This window comes from Rhinolophus hipposideros (assembly GCF_964194185.1).
Source record: "Rhinolophus hipposideros genome assembly, chromosome: 13".
NCBI lineage: Eukaryota > Metazoa > Chordata > Mammalia > Chiroptera > Rhinolophidae > Rhinolophus > Rhinolophus hipposideros.
Genome location: NC_138059.1, coordinates 20735119 through 20754976, shown reverse-complemented (window position 1 = coordinate 20754976; position 19858 = coordinate 20735119). Strand labels below are relative to the sequence as shown.

Sequence of the window (19858 nt, the reverse complement as noted above, 5' to 3'; positions counted from 1 at the left end):
GGTAGGTAGATAGATAGATAGATAGATAGATAGATAGATAGATAGATAGATAGATAGATAGATAATCACTTGTTTCTCTCTTTCTCTCTGGGAGATGGACAAAATGAACCCCTCACCAACTAATATTGAATCCTTGTGTAAACCAGAAAGGAAGGACAAATCATCAGTTTCTTCAGTCAGGTCTTCATGTGACACATGACACAATTAAAACATAACTATGCAAATACCATATGATCTCACTTATATGTGGTATCTATAGGATAAAGGAACAAACTAATCAGAAACAGTCTGAGAGACATAGAGGAAAAACTGAGTTGCTAGATGGGATGGGAGTGGGGATAAGAAAGAAGATGAAGGGATTAGAAGCACAATCAGTAACCAGAAGATTGCCCTGGGATATGAAAGACAGTTTGAAGAATATAATCAATAACGTTGTAAAGATTTTGTTGGGTATCCGTTGGACACTTGTCTTATTAGGGAGACCACTTCATGGATAGTGTGACCTCTGCAGTGTACACCTGAAGCTGAATAATAATGACTGTCAACTATAATTTTATATATATGCATACATATAAACACAGTCACAGGAAGTGGAGTGCAGCATAAGGAATAGAGACAGTGGAAATGTAACAACTGTGTGCAATGTCAGAGGGGTAGTAGATTGGGGAAGTGGGGTTATCACTGAGGGGTGAGGGGTATAAATGTCTAACTATTACATTGTTTTACATACCTGAAACTAAAAAAGCAAAACAAAAAAACAACAACAGCAAAAACAAAACAAAACAAAAACCTAACTAGGCTACATCGCCAAGGTTTACAGGCCCTGGGACTTTATTAAACATAAATATATAAATGAATAAAGTCATCATTGGGCAGATATATGTTGTATGTTGATGTATTCATAAACCAGAAACTATGTAATATAAATTAAGACCACAGAGAAATCAAGTTCATTTGATGAATTCTCATTTAGAGTCAGAACTGGAACAACAGCTCCCCTAAAAATTTATTCCCATAACTATATATACATATTTGGAGGGGGAAAAACACCTAAAATATAAACACACTCTCAAATGTTTTGCTATCTGCAAATAGTTGACTGAGAGTCATTGATGAACCATGTAAAAATGAAATCATTTAAGATTCATTGGGTTAAAACAAATAACCCCAAAAAGAGTATAATAAGTATATAATTCATCTCTCTCACTTTCTGTATGAGTAAATTAAGATGCAAAGACATTCTAAAACTTATGAAGTTAACCATTGTCATAGCTGGGATTCCAACACATCATTTTAGAGGCTTTTTTTTTTTTTTTTTTTTAAGGAGGGCACAGCTCACTGTGGCCTATGTGGGGATTGAACCGGCAACTTTGGTGTTACCAGCACCACACTCCAACCAACGGAGCTAACCAACGGAGCCACCCCCAATACATCATTTTAGATTGTCAGCGTATTAGTGCCTTTCCTAATTTCTTACCAACAACAATAACAACAAAAAACAAACAAAACAAAAAGCAAGTTTGAAGTTGGCAGTTTTATTTTTACCTGATTTATTTGAACCTCCAGATTCCCAACTATTGGCTGATTTTGCATTATCTATTCTTTGATTTCTTGTTGCTGTTTTCATATTTAGTTTATGTTCTATAGAATATCACAAGAGTTAAATCTCAATGTGAGAGACGGATTATTAGGAGAGAAAATTTACAACCAAGCTATGTGTACAAATATTACACCAAGTACTGAAAATGATATAGTTCCCACTGGCTATTAAATATTCTGGCAAAGTGTAAAGATTGATTTCAGCAAATGAGTTAACATTTCCACATATATGAATGTATATGCATGTGCACAGTGTGTACCGGGAAATTAAAACGGGGCTCTTCTTTATTCAGTTTAAATGGAAGTACTGATTTAGTAGATATTAAGATATTTAACTGAATGCATGGCATTCAGCTTCTTATATGAATAATTTTCCAAGGAAATGTAAAAAATTCTGTTTTGTGACTCTTGGACTCTTTAGGCATGGCAAGGATATAGAAGGGAGAGTAGAGAGAAGATTAGTGAAACGCTTTCCTTTGAGAGAGATCTTGTAGATCAGTTAGTACCTTTCCCAGAGCCTTCCAAGGAATAATGGAAGAATACTTTCTAATGCTAGTCTAGTGAGGTGGCCTTCGTGGGATCACTCTGCAATGAAATTTGTTTCATGTCTAGGTGGCACACGAAAGAAAAAGTTGGTGTCTATTCATGTCTAAAAAAGCTGAAGTCAAATTCATATAGGAATAAACGAAAACTGAATTCTACTGATAAAATCTACAGGTAAGAGAGAATAAAGAGATTTTGTTGAGATAAGTCTGATCTTATGTTTCTCAAAGCACGGATGTGTTTCCTGTTTCACCAAGAAGGATCATGGGATAGAGATTCAAGACTGCATCATCTGGGGACCTGTCCACTTTAGGCCACCTGAAGGGCAAAAAAAAAAAAAATACCTCAGCAGAAGAATATTAGGGGTAGTACGTGGCTGGGACAAACTCAGAAAATGTCTGTTTAATATACAGATTCATCCCCCCCACCACCCGGGTCATGGAACTGCAGAACAGAGAGGCCAATTTGAATCACTGAATAGGCCTTTACTGCCCATGACAGAGTTAGACTATCAGGACAAGAAAACATGTAGTCAGCATAGGACTTAGGTCCAAGCCAGTCCCTTTTACCTCTTCTCCATTGTACTCTCATCTTAGGGAAACTTAGAAGAGTAGCCAGCAAAAGTTTGGAAGAAGGAGGAAAATAAAGGTAGGGAGACAAAAACAGTGAATCTTAACCCTCTCCACTCTTTACACAAGTACCTGTTTATAAAGGCCTGGAATGGGAAAGAGGGAAGAATTAGACCTTCAATCAAATGTAGTGTTTTCATTAATATTTAGGGCTTGGTATTCTAACTAAAGAATTCAAAATGTGCTTCTAATTTTCTGGACTAAATCGCATCCCCCTAAAATTCATGTGTTTAAATCCTAACCCCGAGGGCCTCAAAATGTGACTCTGTTTAGGGGTAAGTTTTTAAAGAGCTGGTTTACTTTAAATGAGTTCTTTAGGGTGGGCGCTTATCCAGTATCACTGATATCCTTATAAGAAGAGGGACATGCCGAGATAGACACCAGGCATGGGTTTGCATACAAGAAAGCTATATGAGACACAGCAAGAAAGTGATCATCTGCAAGAAAGGAGAGAAGCCTCCAAAGCAATCAAATGTCCTGACACCTTGATCTTGGTCTTATTGCCTCCAGACTTGTGAGAAATAAATTTCTGTTGTTTAAGCCACCCAGTCTGTGATACATTTTTATGGAGCCCTGGACAGCTAATTCACCAGTTTAATGTGATCACAGGACCTAAATGAGTTTTCAACCTAGGGCAGATGTATGTGGAGGATGTCTTCATAAAATTAAAGTTTATTAGAATTTGTTGATCTATTTAACTGTGAAAACTAGAAGAAATATGATGCTTTTCTTAAAAGTTAACATGCGTTTGTTATATTTTTTGCTTTTTGCATAATTACCACACTTTCCGCATCAAAGAATGAATATCCTCATAGGGAAAATAAACCATAATGGGATATATGAAATCAGGCTTCTGGTAGATAATCAGAACATACTGAATCTGAAACATTCATCCTGTTTCTTAAATACGAGCTTAACCCTTCTCATTATCTATGTGGTAGAGAAAAGACAGATAAATTGGTGCTACATCTCTGAAAGAGTGAGCACACATTAAAGGCACCAAAAAGGGGGGGGGGATCAGTTTCAAATCAATTAATGTTTTTAAAAGTATTAAAAGGAGAAAGTCAGCATTCTAATGTAAGCCTTTATATTATGGATTTATTTTAAATTGCATATGGTGGGGTAAGAAATAATTTTTAAATTAATTACGGATTCTAAAGTTCTGAAATAAGTCAGATCTTAGTGCAATTATTATACACAATAAACCATAGTGTTAGTAGACAATAACCATAAAAGCTGAGGAACAATGAGAAAAATGACACTATATCATATTCTCTGTGTATTTATTGTGATTTTGAAAAGATTTCCTATAATTGGAGAGCAGTAACTTAGCTGCCACAAGAGGGCTCTTCACCTTATCAGCTGAGGGCAAACAGTCTAATATGGTAACCAACAGCCACTTCTGGCTTTTGAGTATTTGAAATGTAGCCAGTGAGACTGAAAAACTGAATTTTTAATTTTATTCCACTGTAATTCATTTATATTTAAATTTAGAAATGGGCAACACCAAATATTTTTTCCATTAAATGCAATTTGTTTTAGTACATTTTAACTGTGTAAGATGTAGTATTACAGTGAAAATGTTGGAAGCATATGCTGATGTAACATTATAATGTGATTATTGGAATATTTTATGAAAACAATAAAAATTACAATGAAATCTACATAAATCGTAATTGCTAATAAATTGAAATACTATTATTTAAATTATAAGTTAATATGCTTCTAGTCCACAAAATTGTTTCTTTGCAATGAAAATTTAAATTTAGTATGCGTTATGTTATAAGTCCAAAATACATTTAGATTTTTGAAACTTAATTGAAAAATAGAATGTGAAATATGTCATTTGTATTTTTACATTGATTAAGTGTTGCAATGTTAGTATTTTGGGCATATTAGTTAAATATAACTAAAAATAATTTTGTTTCTTTTGTTATGTGGCTATAAGAACATTTAAAATTATGAATGTTCTATACAATATATATGTATATATATATATATATATATATATACATATATATATATATATATATATATATAAACTGTAAAGCTGAGCTATCGTTAGAGCAACTTTTGTGAGTTACTGGCATTGGAAACAGATTAAGTCAAAATATTTCAGACCGGAAAGAAGTCTATTAATCCATTAATTAATGACTTCCCGGTCCTGACATGTTAAGGAATACATTCATGTTCACAGAGTGGGGTCTGTATCCAAATTTTCCAACTTCCACTCCAGTGTTCTTTCCATAACAATACTTATTCCAAGAGAACCTTATGCCTGGAAATCTCTACCTCTCTCTACTTTTCTAATATTCATTTTGATTGTCATTTCTTTCTTAAACATCTGCCTTGGGTAAGAATTTACTGGCTTTTTGTGACATTGATAAACTAGAAAATTTATTATATGCTTGGAAATTCAACAGAAGTGCATGACCACAAAATCTGGAGGCTCATGGTAGTTATGGAAACTGTATAATATGTACTTGTTATATTTTCTGCAGGAGGAAGAATATATTAATATAACCCAATGCAACAAGATTCTTTTCTTGTTAGATCAATAACGTTTTAATTTTACCTTTCCAACAAAAATGTACTTATAGGTATTATAAAATCTTTGCCTTTCCTAGTAAAGGTTATTAAGCTTCTTTCACTTCAGCTGTTTTATACCTACAGATTCCTTCTTGGATTTTGCAATGACAGTCAGTATACCTGATCTAATAAAGGATAAATAAGCGTGTTAAGAACACATGATTTTATGGTTTGTTTTACCCTGTTCACATATAGTAGGTAAGGAATATACTTTGCTGATATCTCATATGGTTAATTTGTAAGACATGTGTCTATTAAACATTTGTTATAGTTTTACTAGGAATAATTTTTATTACAATGTCTATTGCCTTGAACCTGTATTAAATGGATTATATTTTTTAAGCAACAAACAAGCACTTATATTATGTAATCAAATAAATATGAGTCTCCAACTAATTACTTTTTCAAATAATACTGCTATTACTCATAATATCCTTGAAAATGCCTTCTAAGTAATTTTTAGTTTAACAATAAGGGTGATGATGCTTCTCCTGCTGCTGCTGCTGCTGCTGATAATAGTAATAATAGCTAACATTTTATATAATGCTTACTCTCTGTCAGACACTATTCAAAGTGCTTTACATATATTAACTAATTTTATAACTGATATCATTGGTTTATAAACATGCCACATTTAATCAAGGACAGTGCAGTGACACAATTTTTACTCATTCTACTAATCAAATTTGATTCTCAATTAAATTTAGCCTTTTCTAATAATTAAAGATCCATTCTGTGAATTTGCAAATTTGAAGGTTACTAAGGCCGGAGTTTATAGTAAAATCAGCACAAATCTCAAAAGCAAAAAAAAAAAAAAAAAATCACAAAACAAAACAAAACAAAAACCTCTAAAGGTATGACCTGGTTGTACTCTTTTTCTAATGTGACCTTGGGCTTAATACTTTTGACGGGGCTACAGTTAGCTCAAATAGAACAGCTGAGTGAATTGGGAAGTGTCCCTTTCTCTGGGTGATGCACCATGAGGCCCAGGGCTTAGCCAGAGGTGAACAGCTCTACCTGGCTAACTAGCCTGAGGCCCTTATGCAAAGGGATACCTGCATAATTTGTCCCAGATATTTGTTTCTTGTTTGGTAAAATAGAGATACTAACACAATCGGTGGGATAGTGTGAGGATTACATGAAATAATTAATCTGCAAGTATTTTATAAATTGTGACACATACATATGAACGTATAACATTCAATTCTTCATTCAACATTTATTGGACACATGTAACATTAAATTCTGGAGATGCAGAGATAAAAAGACACAGACATTGTATTTAGGGAGTTGTAAATTATAAAACCAGGTAACCATAAAACAATTCGGAATCTGTTTTCTAGCTTTTATACAATAGATAAAATACTTATATTGTATATATCTTTTCATTTGCACAGATTTGTGCTAGTATTTTAGGTGAACAATATATATATTTTAATGTCATCTAATAGTAATAGAGAGTAGCAATTATTTCTTCTTTGTGGTCACTCTGAATTTGTCATAAACCAAAAGGTCTTGGGTGATACTGAGAATACTGAATGACAGCTAGTTGAGACTGGAAGCTGAATTGTGAATGTCGGCCACAGTTGTATCAGAAAGTGCCCTACTGTGCCAGTTATTAGCTATTTGTTCTATTATTATGGGAGAATATAGTGGGTCCTGTGAGAGAATGGGACAGGTCAGGAGTCAAGGGAGGCAGGACAGATACTCTGGTCCATGCAGGAATGGTTTTGTACTAATCAGTGCTATTTCAATATTTTAATGATCTGTACAGCTAAAGTGAACTAACTTTATTCCACACAGTATTATTCCACACAGTATCACGTCTTCATTCTAACCTAAAACCATTCTGCATCCTTCTAGACTCAAGTCAGGCGTCAGGTTATCTGAAAATTTTTTTGGACCATGCATTCTCTTTCAGTGTCTCAATTTTAATGCTTCACATTTTTTTTTAACAACATCACTCATCTTTTCACATCCTACACGGGAAACTTTGAATTCACGAATTGTATAATGTCAGAGCCTAGCACTGTGTCTGGTACAGGATAAGTCTTCAGTAATATTTTTGTTGAACAAAATTGGATGAATAGGTGAATGAACAAATAAATAAATATGTCATAATAATCTCAAAGTGGTTTTAATATAAAACAATATTTCAGTTTCCTTAAACAACAGCATTAACAATTTTCCTACCTCGTTTATAAATTTGGGTAATTAAATAACTAAAAAACAAGAATGTGCTAAGTAATGATAAATTTACTGTCAGGTAAAGCTAATTTTTTCTATCCTTTCTTATAGAATCTTTCCCAAAATATGTCCTGAGGGATAGTAGTTCCAAAATAAGCTAAAAAGTTCTTATTTGATTAAATAAAATAATTCAGCTTAATTTTCTAACCTGGTGTAAAAAAATATTATTATTTTTGTTTAATCCAAGATTTTGGGCCATAAAATTGATCGATTTGACTACTCATCACCATGCAACTCTAAACTTAAGAAAAATCAAACGTTAATAATAGTATCATTTGAACAAACTTTCCCTAAATTGCCTTTGTCTATTCCAGGATATCTGTTAATTTGAATTAAAATGTCTAGGGATTTTAATTTCAAAATGTCATTTTCAACTGGCATGGTAAAACTGTCTACAAAATAAATGTTAGTAAGGTACGCAAGGCTTATTGCCTCAGATCGCATTTTTCATACTGACATAAGGGAATCAATCATATACAATATATTTGACTGCTTGTACCTGTTGTGCTTGATTGAAGCCCTTTGTAGGTCATTTTGTAATTATTGAATCATTGCTAAAAACAAAACTAGCTGTTCAATATATTTGTCATGTCAATGGAATTTATAAAGCACTTAATTTTGTTTATTATATATCAACGTAAATCAATTATCTTTTGTTATGAGCACATCCTTAGGTGATATAACAAAATTACCTTCACGAGACAGTACATGTGAGTATTAAGACTTCTTATTCTAGTAAAACTCTGTCATTTATATTCATATGCAAATGAATACAAAATGGAACAATACTGAATCACCATGTGGTACTACCATAAAACAATGCAATTTTTATAATTTACCAGATATACTTTAAATACAAGAAATTTATATGATTAAAGCCTAACAATGTTAGTAAGTCATTATATTATAATTAAAAGTACTTGATAGAAATCACATTAACTAAAATGAAAATGCTAACCCACAATTAGTTCGGATAATAGAGATAGTAAATATTATAGACAATGTGTTTTTCAAGTGAAATGGCAGCTGTAAATGTAGCTTGAACATTAATAAATCAATACATAATATATTTTAGGCCTATTTAGGAAAGGTGTTATGTATATTTCCTTGAGGAAATCAATTTCTCACTTAATAATAACTAGGTTGTTTGAAAATTTTAAACATTTGTATTTCTTGTTACTACTAATCTCAACACTGTAGACTTTCTTCATTCTTTAAATTCCTTGTATTACTGTGACTCAAGAGAGAGTTCTTGTACAACTTTGACTGATATTTTTTTAAAGTCCACACTCAGATATTAGTCTTGCTAGTCATGCTATGATGAGAGAAATTATGGAGTATGAATTTCAAATAGTTACTTTTTCATCTCAAGAGGCAAGCCTGGAAGCCTCACTTAATAGAGCCTTCCGAGTATAAAAAAATTGCAAAAAAAGAGCTTTACAAGTACAATTAGTAAAAACTCAAGACATGACAAAAGAATGCTTCCAGCATCTAATAAAAACATGAAGTCAAAGCTGCCCCTTTGTATAAAAACTCTCATAGAGGACAGAGTTTAGTGACGAAGAGTACAAACATCTACACAGTCTTGCTAAACTTCATTTGCTAAATGAATTAATTCTGACATCATACAGTACTGACTTACATTAATAGAAATATGTAAGTCCCTTAAACTACATTGAGCAGAGCAACAGAGTGATATGTATCCAACAAGTTGGAACTTTTATACTTTGCTGAATAATGGGTGGTGGGTGGCAGATTGGTATAAGCGAGTTAACAAAGAGTTAGGACCTTGCCATGAGGCTATCGTGGTAGAGGAAAAAAGAAAATTTATACCAGAAATTGTGGCTTAAAGATTTTTAGCTAAAGAGGAGATGGAAGACCTAGCAAAAAGTGTCATAGAGTCAGAAAGGTAGAAAATTGATCATACTAAAGAGAGTATCACAAGTTGCCTTGTGAGTACCAGAAGATGTCTGCAGGTTTCTTAGTTACCAAGAAGTGACATCGTCACTAAAACCAGCTAATATTTATGAGTGAGAACAAGGGTTTAATGTGAACCAGTCAGTTTCATCCCATCATTATTAGGGCTAGTACAATAACACTTAAACTAGAAGTTTTATTTCAAAAGGAAGAAGGCAATGATCCAAAACCTTAAGTTTGAGCATTTACCCCAAGGATGCTGACTTAACACAAGAAATTTTTATTCTAGAAGAGACTGTCAAGTTATAATTTTACTATCATCAGTAGGAATGCACGAGCGAAATTAAAATGCTACACCATAATTACCTTATTTTCAGTTTTCCAGTTGTGGAGTACTACATTTTAAACCAATCATTACTTCTTTAGAAAGTATTACTACATTATTATTATTACATTTTAAACATTTTAAACGTTTATTATTATTACTACATTTTAAACCAATTATTACTTCTTTAGAAAGTATTATCTATTTTACAATTGGGTATTTGATAGGTTATCTCCTATTTCTAGTAGTTGCTGTATTTGAAGAAAGAAATCTAATAAGAATAATTTTACTAAGATATTTCAGGATTCTCACGAGTTCCGTGATTCTGTCACATAAGGTTAATATAATTTGCCTTTCACTTGATAAATACACCAATAAAAGATTTATACATATGGATTAAACATTGACTTAAGAAAGAACACTTAGCAAACGTTAAAGATTTTTTTAAGCATTGAAGATCATTTTAAAAGAAACAACCAAAACCTTGGATTAAGAAAGAACACTTAGATGCAATGACATGGATGGACCTACAGGATATTCTGCTAAGTGAAATAAGTCAGACTGAGAAAGACAAATACCATATGATCTCACTTATAAGTGGAACATAAATAACGGAATAAATGAGCAAACAAAACAAAAAATAGACTCATAGAGAGAAAAAAAAAACTGATGGTTGCTAGATGGGAGTGGGGGTTGGGGCAGGGTGAGAAGGTGAAGACATTAGGAAGTACAAATTGGTAGTCACAAAACAGTCACTGCGAAGGGACATACAGCATAGAGAATATAATCAATAATTTTCTAAAGACGATGGAGGGTGTCAGATGGACATACCGGGGGGATCACTTCATAGATTATATAAGTGCCTAATCACTGTGCTGTACACCTGAAACTAGTATAAAATAATATTGAATGCCAACTATAATTAAAGAGGGTGCCAAAAAATGAATACACATTTTAAGGAAGGAAAAACCATATTAAAATTTTAATAGTCAATATATAGCGATAACAAAAGATGAATACAATTCATGTGTATACATTTTTGGCACCTCTGGTGTGTGTGTGTACACATATATACACATACATATATATGTGTATATATATATATATGTATACATATGTGTGTGTATATATATGTATAACATATATGTATATATGTTGTTTTGTACACCTGAAACTAATAGAATTAAATTTAAAAACAACACTTGGAAAGGTAAACATTACAGACCTTATTTTATAAAATATTGAAAAAACATGACCATCTCTTCTAGTACTAGAACTATTTCTTAATTGATCTTCCTTTCAAAATTGCCTCTCTTCCAACTCAGTCTCCACTCACACCAATTCTGACCATTCTAAATGTCAGATGTGATGAGGTACTCCTTGACTTAAAATGTTTACAGGGATTATCCCCTTTTTTGCATTGCACTCAAGGAATGTGAAAACTTCCAGTAACTTAGGATGCACTGCGTCTTCTTTCCCCACGTGATCTCCTTAGATTCAGTCTATGCCCTCTGAGGCTTTAATCTCATCATTTCTCCAAGGGAACACACTTCCTCCAATGGCAGGGTCTCTGAGGGTGCTGGATCCTCTATTAAAACACACAAAGGCAAGCACCATTCTTTTTAACCAAACAAATCCGTTGTATCCTCTGTTCCCAGATTAATTCAGCCAATGTCCAGATTTGGTGTTTGTCTCAAAAAAATTTAAAATAAAATATATGTGTATAAAGGCTCTAATGCATCTTTTGGAGCCAAAAATTAATATAAGACCTGGTCTTATTTTACTATAAGACCCGGTCTCATGTAAGACCGGGTCTTATATTAATTTTTGGCTCCAAAAGACACATTAGAGCTGATGGTTCAGCTAGGTCTTATTTTGGGGGAAATATGGTATTTATCTCTTTATCTATCTATCTATCTATCTATCTATCTATCTATATATATATATACACATATTAGATATATATATATATATACATATTTATATATACATATTAATATTTTTTCAATTACAGATGACATACAATATATTAGTTTCATGTGTACAACATAGTGACTAGACATTTATATAACTTACTAAGTGATCACCCTGATAAATCTGGTACACACCTGACTCCATACAGAGTTATTACAATATTATTGACTATATTCCCTATGCTACTTTCATCCCCACGACTATTTCATACTACCAACTTGTACTTCTTAACCCTTTCCCCTTTTCACCCATCCCCACCAATATCCCTCCGATCTAGCAACCATCACAATGTTCTCTATATCTATGAGTTTCTGTTTTGTTTGGTCACTTCTTTTATTTTTTTAGGTTCCACATTTAAGTGAAATTATATGGTATTTGCATTTCTCTGCCGGACTTATTTCACTTAGCATAATACCCTCTAGGTCCAGTCAAGTTGTTGCAGACTGCAAAATTTCATTCCTTTTTGTGGCTGAGTAATATTCCATTATATACATGTACCACTTCTTTATCCATTCATCTACCAATGTACATTAAGATTTCATCTATATCTTGGCTATTATAAGTAATATTGAAATGAATATATAGATGCATGTGTGTTTTTGTATTAGTGTTTTGGATTTCTTTGGATAAATACCCAGAAGTGTGATTACTGGGGCCTTCTTTGCCTCTTGTTATAGACTTTGAGTTAAAGTCTATTTTGTCTAGTATAAGTATGGCTACTCCCACTTTTTATTATTTGTTTCCATTTTCATGAAATATCTTTTTCCACCCCTGTACTTTCAGTCTGTGTGTGTCTTTCAACCTGAAGTGAGCCTCTTGTAAGCAGCACATCTAAGAGTCTTATTTTCTTATCATTCGTCCACTCAATGTCTTTTGTTTGGAGCATTTAGTCCATTTGCATTTAAAGTAATAGTGGATAGATATATAGCTACTGCAATTTTATTATTCATATCTTTAATCTCTTTTTGTCTTCTTCCTAAGGAAGTCCATTTAACATTGCTTGTAATACTGGTTTGGTGGTGATGAACTCTAGCTTTTTCTTATCTGGAAAACTGTTTTATCTGTCCTTTGATTTTAAATGATAGTTTTGCTGGGTGGAATAATCTTGTTTGTAGGTCCCAGCTTTTCATAACTTTGAATACTTCTTGCCAATCCCTTCTGAGCTGCAAAGTATCTGTGTTATGGAAGCTGTCTTGTAGGTAACAGCTCTTCTCTTGATGCTTTGAAGACTCTGTCTTTAACTTTTGGCATTTTAATTATGATGTGTCTTTGCATTATGATGTAGGCCTCTTTGGGTTCATCTTGTTTGGGAATCTCTGTGCTTCCTGGGTTTGCAGTGTCTATTTCCTTCATCTGGTTGTGGAAGTTCTCAATCATGATTTCATCAAATAGGTTTTCAATTCTTTGCTGTCTGTCTTCTCCTTCTGGTACAAATGTTGCAAATGTTTCAAAGACCCCTTAAGCTATCCTCATTTTTTGGATTCTTTTTTTTCTTTCTGCTGTTCTGATTTTGTGTGTTCTGCTACCTGATCTTCCAAATTGCTGATTTGATCCTCTGTTTCATCTAATCTACTCTTGATTCCTTCTCTTGTATTCTTCAATTATGACTGGTTCTTTTTATGCTTTCTATTTCCATTTTGGTTTGCTATCTCTTTGTTGAAGTTCTCACGGAGATAATTGAGTAATCTTATAACCAGTGTTTTGAAGTCTGCATCTGGTTCATTGCTTCTCTCCATTTTATTTAATTTCTTTTTCTGGAGCTCCGTTCCAATCTTTCATTTGGGGTATGTTTTATTGTCTTCCCATTTTGACTGTCTCCTTTTGTTTGTTTCTTTGTATTAGACAAAGCTGTTATGTCTCCTGGTCTTGGTAGAATAGCCTTATGTAGTAAGTGTCCTGTGGGGGCTCAGTGGCACAGTCTCCCTTGTCACCTGAGCCATGCCACTGAGCCCCCACAAGATACTTACTATATAGGTAAGTACTTTGTGTGGGTTGTGTGTGCCTTCCTGTTATAGCTGTGCCTTGATTTCTGTTGGCATGTCAATGGAGGGGACTGACCCTCAGGCTGATTGGCCATGACTATAGTGGAGGAGCCATTGTGCAGAGTTTAAGTACACAGAATAGGATTCATTTGAGCAGGGCTCTGGTGCCTACTGAGTGTTCCCTTTGGGTATGTAATTTGTGGAGGTAGTTGGGTGGTGCTCTGCTGTGGTCTGAAGCTGGCGACTGAGTGTGTTGGTTCTGGAGCCTCTTAGGAAGTCTCTGGTGCAGGCCAAGATCAGCTATTTCCTGTGCCCTGCTTGGGACCACTTGGTATGAGCTACAAAGTGATGTGTCAATGGTTACCACTTGTGCTGGGCTTGGAGATGCGTGGGAGAGGCCAAACTGTGAACTAAGGCTGGTGGTTGCTAGTGTTGGGCTTGGGACTGCTTAACAAGCTGTATGGGGCATGATAAGGCCAGATGCTGCTTGTTTGGGGGTTGTGAACCTTTGAGAAGTTTGAGGAAAATCTGCAGCATGAGCCAACACAGGCCATTTGTATGGAAAAGCCACCAGAAAAAGTTTTGGTGAGCCTGAAAGATGGGTGGGGCAGAAAAATACAATTATTTTTCTTTTTGACTAAAAGTCAGAGTCACTCCAGTATCAATGTTACGGAGATTGATTCAATTCCTTAGTAAATAAGTAAATAATGAAATTTTGTAACAGAATATCCATCTAGTTTTTAATGTGCTGATTCCCGTGACTATTTCTTAAGTGAATCCATTGTTTTCGTTCATACTTCCCTGCTATATTTTGCTCAAAACCCATTATTATCTGAATTTAAGCAATCCTGTTTATATGAATCCAAATTTAATGTTTACAAGAGTATCTTTTTTTCATGAATCATATCTATTATTCATGAGTTAATACATGTCATTAACTCATAACGAGAATAAAAAGGACTGCTATAAAACAGGCAAGATAAAAGAAATAATATTCTTAATATTCTACTTTTTTTGAAAATCTCATTATATATATATACACATATATGTATACAGATATATACATATATGTGTGTGTATGTATGTTAAAACTGTATTCCAACTGTAAATACAGTCACATCGCTTAATTTTTAATTCATCAATGTTAAAATATTTAGCAAGACAAAGTATTTTACTAAAAATTATGTTTGACTTTAGTGAAGGGAATGAATCATTAGCACTGTGTTTCTGATATACGACACTTAGCTCAGTTCGCCAGGTTGTGTTCCATAGTGAAATTTCTATTTCAGGGGAATGTGAAATTAAATGACAATTAGTCAGTTTACTAGCAAACGCACCTATAATTTATGAATAGAATTTTGGGCTGAGAGATATGTAAAAAGAGTTGCAAATACATTTTAAGGATGAAGAATGAAAAAATATAATCAGCTATGGAAGAATTTAATTATATCATTATTATCAATAAATGTATTTAAAGTCGTTAAATTCTATATTTGCATGAGTAGGAAAGATACATTTACAACACAGAAAAAAATGCTATCAGGGAGTTTATAACGGCTGTTTTAGGCAGAACAATGTTTACTTAGACCATAAATAGATTATTGTTATCTCGGCTGGTTGTGCCTACAATGTACTCATTAAGACTATGAATCCCATAAACCAGACAGGCTCATAAAGCAAGAAGTAAACTAAGTTTCTCTCTCTTTTTTTTTTTCTTTAAACTCACAATAAAATAAAATAAAATAAAATAAAATAAAATAAAATAAAATAAAATAAAATAAAATAAAATAGAATTTCAAGGTGAAAGTAATCATTGTGCCTTGAAAGAGGCTTGAAGGAAATCAATGACATTAAGAATAAAATCAAAATAAAATAACATAAAGTACAAGACTGGAAATAATTCCCAAACACCAACAAAACTCAACTTCCAAAACCCAGTAAATAAAAGTAACTAGCTTACTTCAAACCTTATAATAATGCAGTTAGTCTATGTATGAAGAGGGAATTTTTTTGCGATAAGAATTCAAATATAGTTTATGAATTTTCCCATAATATGCATTCACTAACAATTAACTAATACCTACTATAATATTAAAAATTACATATTTTTAAGACCTGTTGAATTATGCTGACAAAGCCCTCCCTGAAAAGTAACCGATTTCCCCACATCCAACATTCCCATAACTGTAAACTACACCTACATGTCCAAACCAAAGTTTTGATCTTTACGTAAGTCACACTCCCACCTTTAAACTTGAAATAATAAACATGACTCATATTGTGAAATTGTAAGAGCGGTTTCATGCTTAGAATGGTGGGACGTTAATTCCTGGTTTTTCATTAACAATGGATAGATAAAGGTACAACAAGAAAAACTGACGCCTAAATAAAATTTTTACACATATACATACATATATATATGTATATATATATATACATATATGTATATATATATACACATATATGTATATTTACTTTGATGCTGTGCTTTATTTTTAAACTTGGACTATATTTATGATTTAAAAAGTTATGTTTGACAGTGGAAACTTCTCAGTTTTACTTACAAAAAATAAATCTTATTTTAAAATTGTGTTCTAAGCAAAAGTGCTTTTTTCCTTACAGAAACATGGGCATCCTCATTTGTGACAGTGAGAAGTATAAAAACCTAGTGTTTTCCCTTTTAATTGTGGTTTCTGGATTCAAATTTCACGCTTCATCACAATTTTTAAATGATTTGTACCTCACAGCTAGAAAGTGTGTTTCTCAACCATTCAATATGTTTGATAATCTCTTCCACTAAAGTATGTTTATTCTTTGCATATTGACATTTTATTATAAGAAATCATAATAATGTTTGATTTGCATAACAATAAAGTATCTGGCTATTGTAACTGTTTTAACTAATGGGGAAACTAAGGCTCAGACAACTCAAATAGCAATTAGTAACATTGGAATTCAACCCTCATCTTCTGACTCCAAATCCTATTATTTCCTAATATACTGTACTGCATCTCGATAATCTTATTTATCTGCATTCAGTAACTGTGCACATACATTTTTCAAAACATTTACAAATGTTAAAAATGGAATAACAACTCCAAAATTATTTTCACGTCAATTATGTGCATCTAAAATGCCAAGGGCCTCTGTATAATTGAGGTGAATGGCATTGCATTTTCAGTATGGTTTGATAGTTCTGTCCATTAAATATGTTTTCTTACCAAAAAGATACACAGCTGATCCCAAAATGATGATACCTTCGTTTAGAACCTATCTAAAATAATTTTTCTTCAAAAATTCAAAATAGACTGTATCACTACTGATGTACATTTGTGAAATCGATCTATAAAATATTAACCTACATAAGAAGAGACACACAAACAAATTGATGGAAAAAAATCAAAATGTGATAAAATCTATAAGGGTTTAGAAAACTTAATCTATAATATAGAAATAGTCATATATTTAGATATTTGGAATTGATTAAATATTACAATTCCTAAAATTATATGCCAAAGACAATTTTGTGAATATCTACAGCTACAGCATCTTTGACAGCACATTAAAAAATGCTAAAGTGGAGAATAACTTAAAATAAAAAAGGTTGTAAGAATATTTCACACTTCAATAATTAGCTTTATGTATAAAAAGTACTTTCAATCATCTAGAGGTAAAATATTTTATATTAGATAATTGAGAGTCATCTGAAAATCTTCCAATTTTGAAATTAAGAATACATGATCAAATATTTATAGAAATGGAAAAGAAATAGACTTTAGATTTATAATAAAGGTCAAGTGACAGTAATATGGAGACTTCAAAAAATAAATAAGAGAACTTCCAAGCATCACAGTAAAAGAAAAGTTATACTATTTAAGTGTCAAATAGTACAATTCAAGTTCTCATTAGGAGAGATTAAAGGTAACTTGTGGGAACAATGTTGAAAATCCAAGATTAATATAGTAAAATCATTGATTGAAATGATTTTTATTGGGGAGACTTGAAAATTAAAGAGTAAACATTTTAAAAGCAAAGAAGAGATAACAGAGTTTCAAAATAAGAGATTTTCAGTAAAAGTAAATGCAGGGGGACAAAAGAGATGTTTTTGTTTATTTTGGATAGGAGAGGGAATAATCCGATGTGGACCTGGGGGAGGGAAAGCATTTTACATATGGGAGGCATTTTATTTTAATCAATATATTTCTTACCACTTTTGTGTTAGAACTGAACTACATTGTTTGCATGTACTCCTTAAACTGAACTCAATTCTATTTAAATTATAATATCAAAGCCAATAAAGAAGTTAGCCTATAATGCAACTTGAAGAAGGTTCTATGTAGATGTGTCTATGTGTCTACTCCATAAAATATGGGACAAACTATAAAAAAGCTAATGACATTCAGGAACTCTTAGCAGTGTACAGTTAATTTTCATGATATTTTATAAGATCACAGATTAAATAAAAATGCTATGAGGAAAATAATCAGTCTTTGGAAACCTAAGATCCATTAAAACATTAAATGTTTTCAAAATAATTGATAAATGGATAATAATTACTCCAGAAGAATTTGAGTTATTATAAAACTGGGTTATATGGAGAGTTGTTTATGAATTTGTATAGTATATAGTATAATATATGACTTTTCTATACACCACAATTTTTTAAATCTTGAATTTCAGATACCACTGAAATTAAATGGTAGCGTGGAACAATCTAAAAAGCATGGTTACTACTTCAGGATCAGGCATATATTTCAACATGTTAGAATTATGAATTTTACAGCTATTTAGGCTAGCTTGTTAGAGTTATCTTCAATTGAAATTTCTTTATTTGATTATACTCTTAAGAATTACTTCCCCAACTGAATTTATGTTATCTACGTAAAATATTATTTGGAGATAATACAATTAGAAAAATAAAGCCTGAATCTGGAAAATTTTAAAAGGATACAATACAAAGATATATTTGTATATAGTAAAACTTTCCCTTGACCTTATTTTAAAATCATAGCTTCCATTTTCTTAGGCCACTTTATTTACTTTATTTTGTACAGATACAGATTACAACAAAAGTTACCCTCTTTTGAGGTTCTCTCCCTGATGAACGTAGAAATGATTCACACCCTATAAAATATTTCCTTTCTAATTTACTACAATGAATTCACAGATATGCTTTTTTCAGTGCTGAAACAAGAGAGACAATGCTGGAAAATTAAACTGAATCTTGAAAGTATTATAAAGTCAATCTAAGATCACCAAGTTGAATATTGAAAATAATAATACACAAATCTACTGACACTTTTCACTAGTCTTACAATACAAAATAACCATAACTAAAGATACCAGTTTCATGAAACCATACTGCATAAAGCAAGCAAAGTATCATTTTATTTTTGAGAGAGTAGATCTATTTGTTTTCCTCCAGGTGTGTATATTTAAATATAAAATAAGTGTCACTTTATTTATATTCAGATAAGGTGTAGAAGCCACCTGACCTAAAGATTCCATGACTAATAGAAAAGATCACCACATGAGTGAAAAATGGTAAGTCTTGAATTTCTGTCACGCCATCTGCCTTAACTCGTGGCAGAGGGGAATCAGAGCCATAAACTCATGTGATGGGAAAACTCAAGAGAAGGGGTCAATCCAGAGATAAGGAGGCTCCATAACAATTACTTCTGTTCAATAAAAAAGTCCTCTGATTTCTGAAGTGAACAACATTTTAGAAATTGAAATTAGAAACTCAACAAAACATTGGTGCAAATTTAAAAGTGACATTGGCTAAAATTGGTAAGATTTAAGTTACTACTATGCCTTGGACAGCTATTTTTAATGATACATAAAAATACATTTTTCTATGAATATTTAATTTTTAGTTTTAAAATATAGTGTTTTATGAGTAATATATCCTGAGAAATGTTAATAAAATGCATAGCTTTAATTGCATGTTTGCATTTATATTTCCATTCAAATTAACTACATTAGAAATAGAAATTATGAATTTTCCTACAGTGGATTTTATCTAAAGTTGTTACTTTTAAATTACTTAGTGA

General features: G+C 32.3%; 1 protein-coding gene across 5 annotated transcripts in view; it reads right to left on the bottom strand.

Moving 5' to 3' along the window:
• CSMD3 (CUB and Sushi multiple domains 3) overlaps positions 1-19858 on the bottom strand; it is a 1140077-nt gene that overhangs the window by 711758 nt on the left and 408461 nt on the right. The gene's annotated exons all lie outside the window — the stretch shown is intronic.